Here is a 20,736-nt window from a genome sequence, read left to right as displayed (position 1 = left end):
AGCTTTTTACCCAAGCTTGGCGCTTCTTTCCAGGGAACTTCTGTTTCTGCTTTGTAGCACTTTACCTTAGCTTGGCGCTTCTATCCAGGGAACTGCTGTTTCTGCTTTGTAGCACTTTACCCAAGCTTGGCGCTTCTTTCCAGGGAACAGCTGTTTCTGCTTTGTAGCACTTTACCCAAGCTTGGCGCTTCTTTCCAGGGAACTGCTGTTTCTGCTTTGTAGCACTTTACCCAAGCTTGGCTCTTCTTTCCAGGGAAGTGCTACCTGTTTCTGCTTTGTAGCACTTTACCCAAGCTTGGCGCTTCTTTCCAGGGAACTGCTGTTTCTGCATCGTAGCAATTTACCCAAGCTTGGCGCTTCTTTCCAGGGAACTGCTAGCTGTTTCTGCTTTGTAGCACTTTACCCAAGCTTGGCGCTTCTTTTCGGGGAACTGCTGTTTCTGCTTTGTAGCACTTTACCCAAGCTTGATGCTTCTTTCCAGGGAACTGCTGTTTCTGCTTTGTAGCACTTTACCCAAGCTTGGCGCTTCTTTTCGGGGAACTGCTGTTTCTGCTTTGTAGCACTTTACCCAAGCTTGGCGCCTCTTTCCAGGGAACTGCTGTTTCTGCTTTGTAGCACTTTACCCAAGCTTGGCACATCTTTTCGGGGAACTGCTGTTTCTGCTCTGTAGCACTTTACCCAAGCTTGGCGCTTCTTTTCGGGGAACTGCTGTTTCTGCTTCGTAGCACTTTACCCAAGCTTGGCGCTTCTTTCCAGGGAACTGCTGTTTCTGCTTTGTAGCACTTTACAAAAGCTTGGCGCTTCTTTCCAGGGAACTGCTGTTTCTGCATTGTAGCAATTTACCCAAGCTTGGCGCTTCTTTCCAGGGAACTGCTAGCTGTTTCTGCTTTGTAGCACTTTACCCAAGCTTGGCGCTTCTTTCCAGGGAACTGTTGTTTCTGCTTTGTAGCACTTTACCCAAGCTTGGCGCTTCTTTCCAGGGAACTGCTATTTCTGCTTTGTAGCACTTTACCCAAACTTGGCGCTTCTTTCCAGGGAACTGCTGTTTCTGCATTGTAGCACTTTACCCAAGCTTGGCGCTTCTTTTCAGGGAACTGCTAGCTGTTTCTGCTTTGTAGCACTTTACCCAAGCTTGGCGCTTCTTTCCAGGGAACTGCTGTTTCTGCTTTGTAGCACTTTACCCAAGTTTGGCGCTTCTTTCCAGGAAACTGCTGTTTCTGCTTTGTAGCACTTTACCCAAGCTTGGCGCTTCTTTCCAGGGAACTGTTGTTTCTGCTTTGTAGCACTTTACCCAAGCTTGGCGCTTCTTTCCAGGGAACTGCTATTTCTGCTTTGTAGCACTTTACCCAAGCTTGGCGCTTCTTTCCAGGGAACTGCTGTTTCTGCTTCTTCGTTTCCTTGTTTCTTTACACCAAGTATTATTATTATGAAAATTCGCTTTTATTTCGCGTAATTTATGGATTTGTCTAGTGGGCATATGTGCGCTCACCCGTTTCAAACTTTCATCCTGATTGGCGCTGAGTATAGGCAAGTTAGTAATGTAAATTCATTACAAAGTGTTGCAATGGTCAGAAATACGATCAGGCACGGTCGTTCTGCAGTCCCCGAGGCGCTGCATTCATCCAGTGCGCTGCATTCATCGCGAGGTTTGCAACAGCGTTATCCTTCGGGAGGAGAATATGGTGCTTCACTTCTTCTGGCAGCGTTGCAAATTGCAGTCTTCCTGTGACCCGGAGCAACCCGTCGGTATCTAGAAAGAGTTGAATCTGAGCAGCTTGCGAGTTAGGTAGCGTTTCTCCGCGGGATAGCGTCATAATGTCATGCTCGAAGCCTTCTCTTTGGGCACATTCAATCCAGAAGTTGCGTGCCGTGTCAATCTCCTCCGAGGTAAGGAACTCCTCAGCAACAGCACTTCTCCGGCAGTTGTTTTCAAATCTTATCCAGGCTTTCACTCTCAGCAAGCGAGTACGGCTGCTATAATTTTCTGCTCTCAGCAATGGAGTATTGGTCTCAGAGACGAAAAGTTGATTTGTTTGGCTCTTTATTTCTTCTGCAACGACCTCAGGACTACACGGCAGAGCAGACTGAATCTTAGGCCACGAAGTCGAGCTCTTTTCCAGCCATTCTGGGCCATGCCACCAAATTTTGCGGTTGCGGAGGCTCTCTGCTTTCATAACTCCCGTGAGGCGGTCTGCTGGATTATGGGATCCAGGGCAATGCCGCCAACTTTCCGGGTTGCTTGCGCTCTGTATTTCCGTTACTCTGTTTTGAACGAATGGTTTCCAGTTTTTTGCTGTGCTTCGAATCCAGTAGAGCGTTATCATTGAATCAGTCCGAAAGGAAACATTCATTTGGTGATCGATTGCGCCCCGCAGGTATGCAGCCATACGTGTTCCAATTACCGCAGCCATTAGCTCCAATCGAGGAAGCGACAAGGCTTTTAGGGGTCCCACGCGTGACTTGGCAAGAATGAGATTGACGCTCACCGTTCCGCTGTCGTCTCCGATCCTGAGGTAGGCGCAGCATCCGCAGGCAGTCCGACTTGCGTCGCAGAAAATGTGGAGCTGCCAGGAAAGTTGGTCGTTGGGCACAATGCAACGCGGAAATCAAAGCTGTCTCAAACTGGCGAGGTCTGAACACCAGCTCGTACATTCCGCTTCCAGGTCACTCGGTAACTGTTCATCCCACTCGAAGTCTCTCTCCCACATTCTTTGAAACAATATCTTTGCTCTGATGACAAATGGAGAAACAAGGCCCAAAGGATCAAACACAGTGACCGACGCTTGCAACACCCCTCGTTTCGTGTTCTTCTCTGCGCTTATAGTGTTTAGCACGCCGGCCAGCGATATTCCCATGCGGTCAATCGTGGGAGTTCAGTGAAGACCGAGAACCTTTTCTGTCTGTTCTGATGCGCCGCAGTCTTCGTTGCTCAGGGCTTTTCGTACTATGATCGAATTCGATATCCACTTTCGTAGGCGCATTCAGGCATTCCTCACTATCCCTGCTGCCTCCGTCGCTATCTTTAAGGCTTCATGGTCGGATTTCGCCCCTGTACCCAAGTAGTACACGTAGGAGTTCTTCAGGATGCCAGCTGTTTCTTTCAGTGCGCCCTTCTGCTTATCGAAATGGTGGAGAAGTGTGGCTGTGAGAAGGTAGGGGCTTGCCGTAGTGCCAAATGGTACCCTACACATTCTCCATTCTTCTACGCTAGGCAAAGGTTCCTGGGCGACAGCTGTGCTTCTGTGCCAAAGAAATCTCAATGCATCTCTGTCCTCAGGTCGGACGCCGATTTGTAAAAAGGCCTTCTCTATATCAGCAACGAGGGCTACTTCGTGCAGGCGCAATCGCACTAGAATGCGCACGAAGTCACCAATCAGCTACGGTCCTTTTTCCAGGTGACCATTCAGTGACTCCATGCCGGGTGCGTGCGATGAGGCGTCGAACACCAGGCGCAATCTGGTAGTTGTCGACTCGCTTCTGAATACTGGCTGATGCGGCATCTAGTATACGGTGGTGGTCTTCGCTCCCTTGGGAACTCTTTCTGCATGCCCAGCTTCCATGTAACTTCTAATAGCCTAGTCGTACTGTTCCAAAAGTTCCTTGTTCCGCCCAAGTCGCCTCATCAAGCTGTTTAGCCGTTGCACCGCCATGTGTCGGTTGTCACTCAGTTTTTGCGATGGGTCTTTCCATGGCAGTGCAACTTCATAACGCTGACCTTTCTTTGCTAATTGTATTTTGCCTAGTGGTCGCGCGTTCGGCGTCTATGGTGAATCCTTTTATGCCAATAGCGTCCAACTCCCAGAAGTTCTGCAGCGCAGTGTGGACTTTTTCAGCCGTCTCCAAACTTATTCGTAACATACAAACATTGTTTGCTGGTATTAGGTTGGAGGTCACACTGAACGGCCCCTGGATGGTCCAACCAAGCCTGGTGTTAACGGCTGCCAAACCCTTTGTTTTCGTCGCTTCGCTGCACTTCACCAGTTTGGAATTTCCAGAGGTGATCGGCGCCAATTAATAATCCAATTCCTGGGACAGATGCCATGCCGGGATAGAAAAATTTGTCAGCTGGTAATGCTCCTCTGATTTCCATCTTTTGCACTAAACTGTGATCTGCGGGCACCTGCTGGACATCCTTGCATATAAAGGGCACCTTAATATCCTCTACTGTGGTTTCTTGGCCGCTATACTGGCTCCGAAGGCGAATTTCGACGAGCCAGAATCTTTGCAACTGCGCAGCAGGCATCCCAAAGGTTCTCAGGTGGAATTCGCTCTCTCCCAACGTCTTCAAATCAAGTGTTTTTGAGATGTCTTCTCGAATGAACGTTTTCTGGCTTCCACCGTCCATTCCGCCCCGGATGTAGCCGTATTTAGTGTCCCCCACAGCAAAGTCGCGGAAAGTCTGCAGCGCTGTCTCTTGAGTCTCTTTTCTGTTAGCGGCTGCATGCACGTTCGTGGCAGTGACCTCCGTTGGTGCGTCGGTTTTGTCTATTGTCCAACTGCACATTGAGGTGGCGTGTCCTCTTTTGCAGTGCTCGCAGCTTATCTTTCTCCTGCAATCTTTATATTTATTTATTTATTTATTTACATATACTGCAGCCCCGATGGGGCTATTGCAGTAGTGGGAGGAAGAGGAGAGAAAAAAAAAGGCAGAGAGGGACAACATATTCAGAAGTGAACACCATTAAAATACAGAACAGAAATGCAACAGACTAATCACAGATTTGAAACAACATTGAAGAATAGGTTTGGTTCCAGGGAGCGTATATCACCGGGTAAAGAATTCCATCGTTCGATAACACGAGGAAAAAACTAAATTTGAACACATCAGTGCGCGCGTGAATGGGTGTTACATTCAATGGGTGGTAGCTCCTTGTAGATGAAGATGCTGAAAAATGCATATACTCAGACAGTGAAGCAAAGCGGGATGAATTAACAATACCATGAAAATTTTTTAAACACTCATTGTCGCGCCGGGTACAAAGGAGGGAAAGGCCTATGGCAGGAAGAGTGGATGAAGGTGAAAAATTTCTGTCGTACCGTCGGCAAATAAACCGTACTGCTTTCTTTTGGACGGATTCCAGCTTACTGATATCGGACTGTTTATGAGGATTCCAGATTATTGACCCATACTCCAAAAGTGGACGAATTAAAGCTTTGTATGTTACCAGTTTAGTTTCTTGGGGGGCAACACTAAGTGTACGTTTTAGATAACCGAGCCTCCGCATTGCATTATTGGATATTGTGTTAATATGCTTTGACCAGGACAAGTTAGAAGAAAAAAGAAGACCTAAATATTTGTACTGGGACACTTGATTCAGAGAGTTATCTTTGAATGAGTAGGTGTAAGAAGATGGTATTGTGCGATTACAGAATGGCATGTATGCAGATTTACGAAAGTTTATTTGCATTTGCCATGTTTCACACCATGAGCAGAATGACACGAATGACTGATTTAGTTGCGCGTGATCCTCAGGGGTGTTAATTGAACTGTATATCACACGACCGTCTGCATACAACCGAATTTTAGATATAATATTTTCTGGCAAATCATTAATGTATAATAAGAACAACAGTGGTCCGAGCACGGATCTTTGTGGTACACCGGATGATACATTAACAGTTTCAGATGAACAGGAGTTGAAAGAAACATACTGTGTACGATTAGAAAGAAAGCTTGATATCCAGTCTACCAGTAACGGGTTTTTGAGTATTGCATTAAGTTTACAAAGAAGTTTGCTGTGGAGAACGGTGTCGAAAGCTTTAGAAAGGTCGATAAATAAAGCGTCGATTTGTGAGCCCGTGTCGAGGAAACTAGCAATGTCGTGCGTGAATTCTACAAGTTGTGAAATGGTACTGAGCCCGCGCCGAAACCCATGCTGAAATTTGCACAAGATATTGTTAGCTTCAAGAAATTCTGTAATGTGCTTATGAATGATATGTTCTAGTAATTTGCATGAGTGTGAAGTTAACGAAATGGGGCGATAGTTGGACAAGATTTGGGTGCTGCCAGCTTTAAACAGAGGAATAACTTTTGCAAGCTTCCAGGCTACGGGGACGGTTGCGGTTGATAGCGATTTCTGGAAGATGGTAGTCAAATAGCAGCTGGTCCAAAGAGAGTAACGATGCAGAAATACATTAGGGATATCATCAGGACCACTACTGTTTTCACATTTATGTTCAGAATGAGGTTCAGAACATCTTCGACGCTTATTGAAATATCATCGAAAGAACATTGAGAGTTGCTAGGAAAAGTAATCATTTCAAGGTTATCTGTTGTAAATACCGACTGAAAATATGTGTTGAAACTAGTAGCTATAGCTAATGAGTCACAGACCGGCTTATCATCAATAATGAAGGTATTGGGACTAGTGCTCTGTGGCAATATGGATGCCCAAAATTTGCGGGGATTGTGTTTCATTAATTCCGGCAAGGAATTTCTGTAGTAAAAATCTTTTCCCGAGTGAACTTTGGCACGGAGTTCTTCTTTAGCGTCGCTGAACTGTTGCAAAAGTTCAGGGTTACCATTGCGCTTGGAAACGCGTAGTCTGGCAACACGGCGAGAAAGATGCAGTATGTCTCTTGTTATCCAGGGCATACTGTGGTTTTGCTTTTTAGTTTTTAATGAAACAAAACGCTGAATACAGACCTTCACAATGTTCTCAAAAAATGTTACTAAAGGATTCACGTCACATGATATGCTGAGGTGCTGAAACTGTTCAAATGCGTCACTTAATAAATCCAGGATAGGCACGTCGTCTGCTCTACTGAAATCCGGAAATGCTGAATAAGTTAGTTTTGAGGAAGGAATAGAACATGGCATCGAAACAAGAACAGCGTTATGATCGGATATCCCCTCGACGACTTCGCATGTAAAATTCGTCGCGAAAAGAGAAGAGCTTAAAAACACCAGATCCAGTATTGCCGAAGACCTCGTGGACTTATCAACTATCTATTTTAATCCAAATGACAAAGAAAAATTGACAAGTTCATTACTGATTGCAATGTCTTGACCAGTAATGGATAATGTATGCCATTGAATTCCGGGAAAATTGAAGTCTCCTAGGATAATTATATTTGGATTGTTGATATGATGAGAATGCAAGAAGTTACTTAAAGAATGCACGTGGTCTACGGAAGTGCCTGGTGGTCGATACACCGCACCGATAACAAATGATTTGTTACCTACGTAGAGTTTGCACCAAGTTGACTCTATTTCGACAGGGACCGAAATTTCAACAAATTTCAGACTAGACTTAATGAAGAGAGCGACACCGCCTCCTTTCCCATGCTGCCTGTCCGCCCTAATTACAACGAAACCTGGAGAAGGTATTTCAGAGTCAATTATACCATCATGTAGCCACGTTTCGGTGACCGCAATGACATCAGGCGAATGAGTTAGGATTAAAGAGATAAAACTTGGAAGCTTGTTTACTAAACTTCTGGCATTGATGTTCAGAACACGAAGGTTGGCGGTGGTGTCCCGTCAGTCAGAATCTGCGGGTGGCTTGGCAGCAGTACCATTAGCAGCAGCAGTGTCCGGGGGCGTTGATTTCGAATCTTTGACCAAACTTTTCTCAACATCATCCCAGTTGTACCGCACGCTATCAATAAACACGTGGTCATAACGCAAATGAACCTTCGAGCCACTGTCACGATAAGATTGCGTTGCATCCCATATTTTTTTCCGGATCAATCGAACGTGAGCAGAGAAATCCTCGGATAAGCTAATGTCTGAATTTTTGAGCCTATGAGCATTTTTTAACGCTTGAGTTTTTTCCCGAAAGTCAAGTAGCTTAACGATGACAGGACGAGAGCGCCCTTCCTGCTTTCTACCTAGCCGATGATACCTTTCTATTTTAGGACAATCCAACTGAAGGTTGTCGATGAATACCTTAGTCACCGCAATGAACAGAGCTTTGTTAGTTTCTTCATCTTCTTCAGCAAGACCGTGAAATATAAGGTTGTTTCTGCGAGAACGGTTTTCCAGCTCATCATTTCTTGAAGCAAGCTTGCTAACAACCTTAGACAACGAATTCAACTGGCGTTGCACGGCCCCGTCGCTTGCGTCGCCGTTCGAGGTCGGCGAGCTTGACTCAAGAGCAGAGACTCGTGATTCAAGTGCCTAAAAACGAGAGTTCACTCTCTGCTGGAAACGTTTTATATCTGCAATATCTTCGGCCATTTTTCTCTGGCCCGCAAGCAATTCGGCAAGCGTTTCATTAATAGCTGGCTGATTGGAAGTGGAGCAAGCGTCATCAGTGCTTGCTACTTGAACATTAACGGAAGAAAATGTAGAACGTGTGCCTGGTTTTGAACCGGGATTGCTGTGAGCGGGTCCAGGATTAGTTTCCACATCTCCGCTTAAGAGAACACTAGCAATGCAGTAAACAAGCTTTGAATACAACGATACAGACACATAACGAAAACCGCGATTGTGTGGGCGAGGAAACAGCATCAACAATCTGTCATCAGAGCGGACGCAACGTGCGTTTTCAAGAAAACGTACCTGCGTGAAGAATAAGAAGCGGATCAGCATGCTGCCGCTTTCGCTGTCTCCTAGCCCACTGGCAGACCGCTGTGTAGGCATTGCTTTTATACGATCCGTGGGTGACGTCACAGAACTTGGCTTTAAGATGACCGGTAGATCGAAAAGGACATCGTCGAAGGGAGATGCTCGGCCAGGTTGCGCAGTGGAGGGAACACCCGTGCTGTCTTTTACAGGAAAGGTAGGGCAGTCCACGCTCGCACAGAGGTCATCCACGTGTAGGATTGGTGATGGCGATGGAACTGAAGTCCGTAGCGCAAGGAAACAAGGCGCCGCTGTAGTCCCGACGAAGGCACCAGCGAGGCAGGCGCAGAACTGCGTGAAGAATAAGAAGCGGATCAGCATGCTGCCGCTTTCGCTGTCTCCTAGCCCACTGACAGACCGCTGTGTAGCCATTGCTTTTATACGATCCGTGGGTGACGTCACAGAACTTGGCTTTAAGATGGCCGGTAGATCGAAGATGACATCGTCGAAGGGAGATGCTCGGCCAGGTTGCGCAGTGGAGGGAACACCCGTGCTGTCTTTTACAGGAAAGGTAGGGCAGTCCACGCTCGCACAGAGGTCATCCACGTGTAGGATTGGTGATGGCGATGGAACTGAAGTCCGTAGCGCAAGGAAGCAAGGCGCCGCTGTAGTCCCGACGAAGGCACCAGCGAGGCAGGCGCAGAACTGCGTGAAGAATAAGAAGCGGATCAGCATGCTGCCGCTTTCGCTGTCTCCTAGCCCACTGGCAGACCGCTGTGTAGGCATTGCTTTTATACGATCCGTGGGTGACGCCACAGAACTTGGCTTTAAGATGACCGGTAGATCGAAGATGACATCGTCGAAGGGAGATGCTCGGCCAGGTTGCGCAGTGGAGGGAACACCCGTGCTGTCTTTTACAGGAAAGGTAGGGCAGTCCACGCTCGCACAGAGGTCATCCACGTGTAGGATTGGTGATGGCGATGGAACTGAAGTCCGTAGCGCAAGGAAACAAGGCGCCGCTGTAGTCCCGACGAAGGCACCAGCGAGGCAGGCGCAGAACTGCGTGAAGAATAAGAAGCGGATCAGCATGCTGCCGCTTTCGCAGTCTCCTAGCCCACTGGCAGACCGCTGTGTAGGCATTGCTTTTATACGATCCGTGGGTGACGTCACAGAACTTGGCTTTAAGATGACCGGTAGATCGAAGATGGCATCGTCGAAGGGAGATGCTCGGCCAGGTTGCGCAGTGGAGGGAACACCCGTGCTGTCTTTTACAGGAAAGGTAGGGCAGTCCACGCTCGCACAGAGGTCATCCACGTGTAGGATTGGTGATGGCGATGGAACTGAAGTCCGTAGCGCAAGGAAACAAGGCGCCGCTGTAGTCCCGACGAAGGCACCAGCGAGGCAGGCGCAGAACTGCGTGAAGAATAAGAAGCGGATCAGCATGCTGCCGCTTTCGCTGTCTCCTAGCCCACTGGCAGACCGCTGTGTAGGCATTGCTTTTATACGATCCGTGGGTGACGTCACAGAACTTGGCTTTAAGATGACCGGTAGATCGAAGATGGCATCGTCGAAGGGAGATGCTCGGCCAGGTTGCGCAGTGGAGGGAACACCCGTGCTGTCTTTTACAGGAAAGGTAGGGCAGTCCACGCTCGCACAGAGGTCATCCACGTGTAGGATTGGTGATGGCGATGGAACTGAAGTCCGTAGCGCAAGGAAACAAGGCGCCGCTGTAGTCCCGACGAAGGCACCAGCGAGGCAGGCGCAGAACTGCGTGAAGAATAAGAAGCGGATCAGCATGCTGCCGCTTTCGCTGTCTCCTAGCCCACTGGCAGACCGCTGTGTAGGCATTGCTTTTATACGATCCGTGGGTGACGTCACAGAACTTGGCTTTAAGATGACCGGTAGATCGAAGATGACATCGTCGAAGGAAGATGCTCGGCCAGGTTGCGCAGTGGAGGGAACACCCGTGCTGTCTTTTACAGGAAAGGTAGGGCAGTCCACGCTCGCACAGATGTCATCCACGTGTAGGATTGGTGATGGCGATGGAACTGAAGTCCGTAGCGCAAGGAAACAAGGCGCCGCTGTAGTCCCGACGAAGGCACCAGCGAGGCAGGCGCAGAACTGCGTGAAGAATAAGAAGCGGGTCAGCATGCTGCCGCTTTCGCTGTCTCCTAGCCCACTGTGCCCCCCATGTCGTGCACCGAAAGCACCTTTTTTGCCTTGGCTAACTTCTCTGTCTTTTCTTTGTTTGTCAGCGCAGCTGTGCAAAACTCTGTGCCGTGCTTGCTTGAATCACAGAAGGGACATTTCTCAGTTTTTTACGATTGCGTAGAAAGCACAGCGGCACTGGCAGTATGCTGATTCGGGCGTTTTCCTAAGCGGTCCATGTGATATGGCTTCTACTCCGCCACAATGACAGGATCTTGTTTGCACCGCTCTCGGCACTCGTTCTCCACTAGCAGAAACTCTAATATCTCATTTAACCTGCCGTCAGATCTGTCTGCTGTGTGCGTAGAGGCGGACTGCTGCGCTGGGGAGGCGGGGCTGCTATCGGCTGACGACAATGCACCTGTCATTGTAGCTCGGCTTGTCAGTCGATGAAACTCTACTACCATGTCTCGCGGCAGCGCTGTTAGTACGATGTCGCGAAGCATTTCAGAGTAAGCATGCGTGGTCACTCCCAGTCCGGTGAGTCCGCAAATGTGTGCTTGCACATGGTCGTAAAGCCGGCGGAGTCCCCTCACATCTCCTGAAGACGATACAGACGGCAGCATCCTTAACTTGGCAAGGTGTTCCTGCTTTATTTGTCCCTTGTCGCCGAAACGGCGCTACAGTATCTGTACTGCGTCGTCACAGCAGGCCACTGTTGCCTGCAATCCTCTTACTGCCGACGAGGCGGGCCCGGTGAGGAGGCTCTTTAGGTAACGTAACTTCGCTTTCGACAAGCTCTGATTTTCATGCACCGTCTCGCGGAAGCATTCCCAAAATGTCTGCCAATTTTCAAGCTCACCGCTGAATGATTCTAGATGTAGCTTCGGGAGCTTTATGCCACTGTGCCTTGGTGTCGGCAGCGACGCTTGCGTCGATTCGGCGCTGTGTACTGCAGGCGTTGTCGGTTGCGAAGCTGCTATCCGAGCCTTGAGTAGACCAATTGTGTTCATGGCCCGGTCGTCGTATTCGATGGCCTCGGTGAATTAGGTCTCGAGAGCTTCCTTTGGTAGATGGTCCTCCATGTCGTCGTTTAACTTCCGCAGTTCATCGTTGCTTACTTGTAGTCTGTGCAGCAGAGCTGTCAGTTGATTAATGTCGGCTGTCGGCAGCACTGCTGTGGCCTCGTTGATTATGATGGTGTTCTGCCCTCGTCGACTTCTCCTCTTGGCCTTGAGCTTTTCTATGTTGTTGTTTCTTCAACTGAGTCTTTGGAGTCCCTCGTGGTCCGTTCGGATTTCACCATTGTATTCTCATCCCGGGTTTCGGCACCATGTAATGTATATAGTAGCTTCTTTTCATTCTAGCGATATTGCTTCAACTTTGAACTTTAAACTTTTGGGGTTCGAATAATAGCAGATGAATCACACGCGAAGAAAACTGTTTAACGATAACAAAACATTGGCTATATTCAAGAAGCATCACACACGTCTTCTTCCGACGACTCTTCTTTTCGCACTGGCCCCGTCCACACGCTTTTTCACCCTCAGTGTTCACGAGGCACTTTTTCTCTCTCACCGGCATGTGCACATTGTTTGGTGGTCGCGTCCCCACCCCACTCTTGCGCCGTGTTTGACATCTGGAGTTCATTCGGGAAGGAGACCGCTTGCTGGCGTGTAGAGCTGAAGCGCCGTCTGTAGCCGACCGCGCGGCTCTCCCCTATGTCGCTGCCAATTAAAGGCGCCGTGCTCTTGGTGGTCATTTGTGCGCTCTCTTTGGGGCGCCGCCTTTCGGGTGTCTCTAAGGGGGCTCAGGTTTCTGTTGCCGTCTGTTCCTGCTTTGTAGCACTTTACCCAAGCTTGGCGCTTCTTTCCGGGGAACTGCTGTTTCTCATTTGTAGCACTTTACCCAAGCTTGGCGCTTCTTTCCGGGGAACTGCTGTTTCTGCTTCTTCGTTTCCTTGTTTCTTTACACCAATTATTATTATTATGAAAATGCGCTTTTATTTCGCGTAATTTATGTATTTGTCTAGTGGGCATATGTGCGCTCATCCGTTTCGAACTTTCATCCTGATTTGCGCTGAGTATAGGCAAGTTAGTAATGTAAATTCATTACAAAGTGTTGCAATAGTCAGAAATACGATCAGGGACGGTGGTTCTGCAGTCCCCGAGGCATTCGTCAGTCGAAGCGAGCAGCGGTCCAATACGTACAGGGTCGTCCACCCTGAACACGCGAGTGCGAGGCTGCACTCTCTGGGGGGCCACTGCGTCCGACACGGCTACTCGTCGCAGCCGAGTGGCGCAGGAGAAGTTGGACCTGGACGTGACGCTTCGCGTGATCTGTCACTTCGCTTCGATGCACGGCCGTGTCGGACGCAGTGGCCCTCCAGAGAGCGTAACCATGCGCTCGCGATACAAGAAGGTTCCTAGTGGCACGTCCACAGGACCAGATGGTATTCCGATTATGTTAATAAAGAAGCTAGGACCCAAATTTAAGCAAACATTAATAGAGAGTGAACAAAGTGATAGTGGATGGCAAAGCCCCCAATGAATGGCGATGAAGTAGAATAAACATGATATATAAGGGAAAGGGGGACAAAGCTGACTTAAGCAACTACCGTCCCACAACAGTGACATCTGTGGTTTACAGGGTGGTGATGCAGATTATAAAGGACAGACTGCAGGCTTGGGTGAAGAACGACGGGGTGCTAGGGGAGTTACAAAATAGGTTCCGGCGAACAAAGGAGGTTGGAGGACAACAAGTTTTCATTGACGCAGTGTATAGAGATTGCTGAAAAGGAACACAGGCCCTTATGGCTAGCATTTATGGATATCAGGGGAGCCTACGACAACGTTATTCAAGAGTAATTGTGGGACATACTGGGCACATTGGATATGAAAGATGGAGTAATTAATCTTTTAAAAGATATATATAAAGGTAACAGAGTGCTCATAAAATGGGAAAAAAATGTATCAGGGCCTGTAGAGATACAGCGGGGGCTTAGACAAGGATGTCCTCTGTCCCCTTTGTTGTTCATGTTGTACCTGCAAGGTTTGGAAGCCAAGCTAGAGGGGAGTGGACTAGGTTTCAACCGATCTTTTTTCAAGCAAGGGGAATTGATTAAACAGTCATTACCGGGACTAATATACGCGGACGATATAGTGATAATGGCTGACAACAAGGAAGATTTACAGAAGTTGATAGACATATGTGGTAAAGAGGGAGTTAGAGTATATTTCAAGTTTAGTAAGGCAAAATCTGCAGTCATGATATTTAAAGATGAGGGCGGCGAGCATAGAATACACGAGTTCACACTAGAAGTAGTGGATGAGTACAAGTATCTTGGGGTGTGGATAAATAAAGGGGCTGAGTATCTGATAGAGCAAGAAAAATGTGTAATGAATAAAGCTAGTAGGAATGCAGCTGTCATGAAAAATAGGGCACTGTGGAATTACAATAGGTATGAAGTGGTAAGGAGGATCTGGAAAGGGATGACTGTTCCTAGCCTGACTTTCGGCAATATGGCCCTGCGCATGAGACCAGAAGTTCAAGCAAGGTTACAAATCAAACAACGCGGCGTAGGGAGGCTAGCTTTAGGAGCACATGGCAATACACCAAATAAGGGGGAGCAGTTTGATATGGGATGGGCGTCGTTCGAGAGCAAAGAAGCTAGCATTAAGATAGCATTTGGGGCGCGATTGAGAAAAATGGGGAAGCGGTGGGCTAGGAAAGTTTTGAGATACCTTTACATAAGGCATGTTGACACGACATGGAGAAAGCGAACTAGAAAACTGACAAGCACATATCTGGACAGCAGTCGGGGGGGGGGGGGGGGCAAATCAGCAATTATCGGTTAAAAAATGTTAAAGAAATGGAGCTCTGTGGAAAACAGGGATGCTGACGAAATCGGCACTGGGAACATACAGGATCTTTAAGCAGGAAATTGCCAGAGAAAATATCTATGATAACTGATATCTATGATCTTTGTTGTTTGAGGCCAGGATGGTAGCTTTGCGGACTGAGACATGTAGAGTCAGGTACCACAAGATAGAAACGTTGTGCATAGCTTGCGGAGAGGAGGAGGAAACGGCTAAACACTTGGTACTTCTCTGTAAAGGGCTTTACACTGCAGTGGTAAGCAGTGGGGCGGATTTATTCAAAGCATTGGGGTCTAAGGACAGTGAAGGAAAATTATATTTTAAGCGGATAGAAGTAACCAAGCGAAGGTTATCTGATTGGTGGCTAAAATCAAGACAAGAGTAAAATTTCACAAGTCATGGCTAGGTGGATTTTAGCACCGCACGATTTAAAGAGTTCAGCCTTATTCATCCATCCATCCATCGATCCATCCATCCATCCATCCATCCACCCATCCATCCATTCATTGTATTCATACTAAGGGTGGACGGCCGTGTACATTCTAGACATAAGCGAAGGGCACAAGTCTTCGAAAGGCACTAGGTGAATATTGCCCACGTGCTAACTATTAAATTGCTCGGGGATCTTGCAAATGTTAAAGGTGCTCTGCCTCGTTCGAAGTTCCTGGAATCGCTTACACGGTACCCCGCGACGATTATAAGTCCGTCTACATCGGAGAGACAGGAAATCCACGAAGGCCGCTAAGAGCACATCTGCGATTTCGGCAAGAATCAAACAGCCTCAAGTGCTGTGGCAGAACATGCGTAAACAGGGCGTGAAATTACTTGCGATGATGTGGAAATCGTTGCCACTGAAAGAAATTCGTAAGCGTGGCGGGACCTGGAATCCTTAAAAATACAGACCATGGTGAATATACTCAACAGAACGAACGGAAACCTACACCAGGCCTATGCAAAGTCATTGCGCCGATTAGTTAAGGCTACATAAGCTCCTTGTTTCAGGATCGGTCCTTCATTGCGAACAAGAACCCTTTAAGGATTCCGAAATGTAAATCAACGTGTTCGGCATGGTCAGTGACTCAAGTTTCATTCTACCTTTTTTTCTCGGCATGGTCAGTGACTCAAGTTTCATTCTACCTTTAACGCAAAATGGGAACTCCACGACAAAGTGTTTCCTATGCACCTAAGCTAACAGCAGTTGTGCCCTGCTCCCACAATATATTCCACAACTCACGTCAAAAACACCCATACCTGTGCTACAGGAGTTCGCCCAACTTAATACACTCAGTGAAATCATCGACCAACGGGTGGCAAATAGAGCTCGAAAACAGTCTCTCAAACTTCATCGTTTAAAAACACTTCCACCGTGGTCCTATTGCTAGCTCACTGACAATCGCCCCACTGTTTCCCCGTCGGTATCAGCAGCGTATCTGCCTGAAGGGTGCATATTATACACGGATGCATCTGATTCTACAGAGAGGGGAGTTACTGCTGTGTATAGTCCATCTCATCCGCATCTCAACTCTCGCGCGACGTATACTGCGGATACGTGCACTCCCCTGGCATTGGAACTTCAAGCCATTTACAATGCCATTGCTTCCCTTCCGCTCGTTCCAACATTCAATACAGTTCACATTTACACCGACTCCCGCGCCGCCCTTAAACAGCTGAAGGCTGTTCGACGAACGTTCCAGATTTCACAAAAAAGTACCTGTTAATGACTGCATAAAATTTCTTGACTTGACCCTGTACTTCACTGTTGCACATATGTGCTGGTCTTTTGAACCTAGGAGCAAGAAGCCGTTGCTTCCGTACAGTTCCTCTCATTCGAAGCTCGTAAAAAGGGGCATTATAGCGTCTTGCTTCAGTAACGCCATGAAAAAAATCTTGCACCCACAGGACTGCCAATAGTTTTTATTATCAGGTTCAGAGGCTGGTTACTGCAGGATACCCCCTCAACGTCTTAGCAGCTGTAGCGGAGGGGATGCTGAAAAAGTTAAAACTTTCCGCCGCTGTCGACTATAGTACCAGAAGAAAAAATGTGTCTGTGATACCCTACATTCATGTTGTATCGCATAATTTGAAAAGAATAGGTAAGAGAGCCGAAGTAGATGTTGTGTTTTCAGCTCCTGTGAAATTGAGAAGTCTGTGCGCGCGTGTAAATGGCCCCAAAAAGTCAAATGAAGGTGAACCCATCTGCACAAAAAAGCATGAGGTAAAATTTGTGAAGTGCGTAGAGAATCTGGTTTATTCGATCCCTTTGAGTTGTGGTGGTTCATATGTTGGACAAACTGGTCGTTGTTTGAACGATAGGCTGAGGGAGCACAAAAATGATGTCAAGAACGCTGCCCGCCACATTGCTGTTCACTGTCGTGATTGTTCGTGCCAGCCTCTGTATGACAAAAGCAGAATTGTTGATAGACACAAAGATCAGCTGACTAGAGAAGTCGTCGAAGCGTCTGAGATCTTGAAGCTGGGTCAGAGGTGCGTAAGCACCCCTTCTGTCGCTATCTTGCAGAAAGAACATGAATTTTTGCACACGTGTTAGCCTTGTGTTATCAAATACGTGCCTGGTTGGAGGGATATCTGTCACGGTTCGGTGTGTGTTTTTTTCTGTTTTTTCAGTGTCCCTGGCGCCTTTATAAGCATGGCTCACTGAATAAACATTCTGTTGTTAGTCAGCGCTGTGTATCGTCCTTTCTTGTCCTCTGGCCTTGTGCCGTTGCGCTGTTTCACTGGAAATCGCATTCACTTGCCTGTGAGACAACGTCTTTTAAGAGATTAGGATTCTGGGTATAATAGCATAATATGAGCAGGAAATAAATTGCCCGTAAAGCTTTGTAGGGGGCTAGTTGGTTGGGCATACTGAGACTGGGGAGCACTAGTTCCCAGACAAGGGAACAACACCGCATACGAACACCACGAGACACGAGCGCTCAGTCTCAGTATGAAATAAATTGGTTTGTTGCAGCTTATTTATCATATTTTCACTCCTTGTTTGTGGCTTAACTGCTCAGACTGATATGCTTTCTTCAGACCTAAGCCAACTTTCTAAACAAGTCGCAATGTAAGAAATGCATATAAGCAGAAGTAATTGTGAAGGCATGTTACACTTTTCCATAAGTGTCGCAAAGAGAGTCAAAATTGGCAAATTCATATTGGTTGGCATCAAGGAAAAGCTTTTATTCATTTTAATAAATCTTACTACTGCGTCGATATTTATGTATGGTACTTGCTATTGGAATGAGGTCCTCGACATGCGCATGGCCAGCCACAATTTCATGTCACTTTGTACACTAACTTTGTGCTTCTGTTAAGGTTTGTTGAAGATGCTGTTAAAAGAGCTGGGATCACATCTTGGGACCAGCTTAACGGTAACCACTGGAACTTACAGAAGCACAATGCATCCTTCAACTGGGGCCAGTTGATTTTGCAATTTAATGATTATTTTAATGTTGGATAGTTTGTAATGCAGATCTTGCTCTCTTATTAATATGAGTGGTAGACACCTCTGACGATGCCCTAAAATCTCAACTTGACATTTCAGAGGCATGGTCATATTATGCGTGAAGTGTTTCAAACTGTACTTAAAAGTATTACAAGTTTTGGGAAAAATTTTATCAGTCTTTGACATAGGCAAAGCAGCAAAGACTAATAATAAACTTGGATCAAAATAATTATTTTACCGCACATTCTAAAATTGTCCACAATTCTTGTTGAAATTTGGAAGAGATATTAGGATGCCAAGATGTTTTAAACATGACTGAATATTGATATTTCTTTTGTTTTACTATAAATTTTTGCCTGTTTTCATTGTTTTAACCATTCAGTTTTGAACACTACAGTCAGTCTTGTTTTCTGTTTTACAACATTTACTTATAACCGCTTGTGCACGGATGTTCAGCTTTTCATGAACACTACAATAATCCTACATTTTATCACGTAATGATCACATGTTTAAAGACTGTGTTCTCTCATGTCATACTAATATATATTCCAATTCATTTTTTCAACACACAAGTAACCATTGCAAGCACCTTTTTGCCTTCATCGCTGTGATCAATAACATCACCTTAAAGGTGTAACTGATTTGTTCTGTTAAAAATTTGTTCCGTTCACCCACTTCTCTAAATAATGCCCTTGAGCCTTGAGAGTATATAAGTGATGTGATGAACCGAAATATTTTAAGACATAATTTTTTCAAATTCAAATTGAATTTTCTTCTAGTGCAAGGAGGAAGAAGCCACAAAAAGCTATTGCTCTTAGTGGCTTGATGAGGTTGTGGTAGGAAGTCCACATTTATTTGACGTCCCGGTAGCCACGGTGGCTGAGATGGTGGAGTCGGCTGTTGACGTTGATGGCTAGGCCGGTGCTGAAAACATTCTCTGTTGCACGAGCTTCTGGTTTGCGCGAGGCAGGTCGCGCCAACTTCGTCTTCATCAGCGCCGCTGGTGATGCCAGCGCCGCTAAAGATGCTCCCCCCATAGCGCGGTGCGCGGTAAAGGAAAAAAACGGTATGTACAAGTTTGTACACGTGAATCAAGTCCAGGACACGGTTAGGTTCGTGAAGGCCCCCGGGTGGGTGAAATAAACTCATGTGGTCGAGCCTGGCTGCTGCGCAAAGGGCGACGGGAGCCAAAGGATGAGGATGATGGCACAAGGAACAGGCGGGAGAAGTCGATGAAAAGGAGGCGAGCTAGGCGTTGGGTTGAAGCGGGCCGGAAAATGTCATTGCGGAAAATGCACCCGCGGCGGGAGTTACGGCCGATATGGGCTTTGCGCTGGCCCAGCGGGTGCAGACGAAGGGATGGCGTGCATAAACACCTGCCGTAGAAGAGGAGGGGGTGCCTCAGCCGCTGGCGATGGTGAAAAGACGGAACACGACACTGGGCTGGAGGTCTGCAGCGTGAGATTCGGGCTGCTGCATAGGGAAGTGGTCGAAGTGGTCGACGGGGCGGAGCGGCTTTATGCAAAACCGAGCTCACTGTGGCAGTGGGACGGGTGGCTGGGGGCACAAGAAGCAAGTCCGGGGCGTAGTTGTCGGAATGGCAAGCATACGGTAGGGCTGTCTCACAAGCCGCGGAGGCACAGGCACTGGTGAAGGCACCAGGTATATAGGGATGTGTGTCAGGCGTTGCGGGTGGCGCGTGAGGTGCGACAAGGTCCTCAGGTGGCGTGCATGCGGGCCTCGCGACAGGAACGACAGTTGTGCTCACTGTGGTCGGGCTTGAGGGAGCAGGCGAACGTGGGACTAGAAGAGAGTCCGGGCCCGGATCGAGAGAGGGTGATGCTGGTGGTGGCCGAAGGGTAGGCGCCACAGATGGGAAGCAGGGCTGGGCAGGAGGCGCCGTGGGACGGGAGATCACAGGTGGATGGCCGTCCATAGGGGCCGGTGAAGCAAACTTGAGAGAGATCGGGGTGTCGTTTGAGACAGCTGGTTGAGATAGTTGGCAAGAGACCGGCGCGTCCTCGCGTGGCACTTGCCGAACCGTGAGTGGGGGCTCATTCGGTGGCGGCAATAGTGGACACACCGGTTTGGGGAGCGGCTTCGGTGCATAAGCTGGCGGAAACCGAAGCAGCTCGGGTGGAGAATGCTGCCAGGGGCGGTGAGTCGAGTGACGCCGCAGCTTCCGAGTCCGGAACAGGAGCGCAGAGAGTTGGCGGGAGCTCCAAGCCAAAATATGCCGCCAAGGCCTTCGTGAAATCGGCGTATATGTCGGGACCGGGAGGCGGCAACCGCAGCAGTGCCAGGAGACCGGGTGGTAGTTCGTGGCTGGCGTGCTGATAGCGCAGCAGCTGGCTGGACACGTTGTGGACATGAAAGTGCAAGTCCAGCAGCGCCAGCCACAAAACGGGGTCCCTGGCATAAAACGCGGGCAGGCCGGGCAGCCGAGGAAGAAAGGGGCGGTGATACGACTGAAGGAGCTCACCGGATGTGATGGTAGGTGTGTACATTGCGATGAAAAGCTGCCGAAAGCCGGGTGCGAACAGTGGGCGTGCAGAGGCAAGGTCAAGTGGAGGGACAGGACGGGCAGGAGCGCAGAGCCGTTGGGAGCGGCGTTGCGTGCGTCGGAGCTGTCGTCCCGGTCACCAGATGTGGTAGGAAGTCCACATTTATATGACGTCCCGGTAGCCGCGGCGGCTGAGACGGTGGAGTAGGCTGTTGACGTTGCTGGCTAGGCCGGTGCTGAAAACATTCTC

General features: G+C 48.1%; 1 pseudogene; it reads right to left on the bottom strand.

Moving 5' to 3' along the window:
* Positions 1 to 7,483: 7,483 nt before the first annotated feature.
* LOC144125566 (uncharacterized) lies at positions 7,484 to 20,490 on the bottom strand (annotated as a pseudogene).
* Positions 20,491 to 20,736: the final 246 nt, after the last annotated feature.

The sequence above is a fragment of the Amblyomma americanum genome, chromosome 1 (genome assembly GCF_052857255.1).
Source record: "Amblyomma americanum isolate KBUSLIRL-KWMA chromosome 1, ASM5285725v1, whole genome shotgun sequence".
NCBI lineage: Eukaryota > Metazoa > Arthropoda > Arachnida > Ixodida > Ixodidae > Amblyomma > Amblyomma americanum.
Note: the sequence above shows the minus strand (reverse complement) of the source record. Positions and strands in the feature narration are given on the sequence as shown.